Source organism: Empidonax traillii, unplaced genomic scaffold (genome assembly GCF_003031625.1).
Source record: "Empidonax traillii isolate 1590-97213 ecotype Southwest subspecies unplaced genomic scaffold, ASM303162v1 scaffold291:size1517763, whole genome shotgun sequence".
In the NCBI taxonomy this organism is placed as follows: Eukaryota; Metazoa; Chordata; class Aves; order Passeriformes; family Tyrannidae; genus Empidonax; species Empidonax traillii.
Genome location: NW_020955484.1, coordinates 1067762 through 1069146, shown reverse-complemented (window position 1 = coordinate 1069146; position 1385 = coordinate 1067762).

Below are 1385 nucleotides of genomic sequence, written 5' to 3'. Positions count from 1 at the left end.
AAAAAAAAAAAAAAAAAAAAAAAAAGCAAACAGCTTTGCTATTGTCAGTTTTATAATGGCAAATTCGGATTCCTAGCAGGTACCTTTGAAAAGGGAAATTGTGTATGAGGATCATGTGCATAGGGACACGTTATCAATTCTGAATGATTTTCAAGATGTAGTCTTGCCTGCTGCTAACACATTATACAGTGCTGCAAATCGGATGTACCCTTAAGAAAGGTCAGAAGAAAAAGATTTTAAATACCATGGGATTCTTCCTTTTTTATATACAAAAGGCCATGCTTTATTGAAGAGGTTAGGAAATCTGGTATTGCAAAATCCACAGCGCAGAACAATTTTGTGGCACTGAAATAGGAGGCAATATGTTATTTACTGCATGTGTAAATATTAAAGAATTGAAAACCTGTTCTAACTTAATATTAAAACACTTTTTTCAGAGATTTGGGCATGTATCTAATAAATTCACTGTCTTATTCAGGAAAAACCCACTACCAGACCTGCCCAAATAAATATTCACTTATTGTTTTCATTTCTTGTTCCTTTTCCCCCTCATTTCCTTTCTACCTTCTCTTCCTTTTTCTGGCTCTATAAATAGTTATTTGTTCAGAGTCAGGAAACGTGTTTTGTGACAAGAGGAGGAAAGTTTCCTTTTTTTTCTTTTCATTTTTGTTGCTGTTTGTTTCATTCATATACCAAGATAGAAATAGTTTAAAAATAATCCCTAAAAATTGAAATTCAAGAGAATGAGAAAATTGCAATCTTTTTGATCTGACTTGATTCATCCTCATGGCAGTTCCACCGAAACATCCAACCTCTTGCTCAGCAAAGCTCAGACCTAAAAGACTGCTGAAGAAATATTTGTTTTACTATTTGATCATGCCCTAAAACTCATTGCAGAATTAATAAATTTTTTTTGTTCATTGATACAATGAGCTTTGCAACCATTACACATATTCAAAAGTGAGAAGGAGAAACCAAAGAACTGCTTTTCTGCAGAATGTGTTTCCTGCCTTGACATTTCTAGAGAGAAATACAGATGAGAAATATGTGCAGGTGGTTTACCCCTAACCTGTCAAATAAGATCAGATAAATCAAGATATACCAGGACCAGTCTTTGTAGCAGTAACAGGAAAAATTAACTCTGGTTAGGAAGAGTATATAGAAATGCTGCAATAGATGCGTCTCCCAATCCTCTCTGCCCAAGATCGCATCAGTCACCATTACCAGGTATATGTCTGTGTATATTCTCTCCATAGTTACACTAACTTTGAGAGCAAAACCTAGTCATATATGGACCTCTGCTTGAAAATTTATCTCTGTCTAAATATCCAATTGTCTCAAAAGTTATTAAACCATTTGCAACTACTGGCTCATGAATAGTTGCA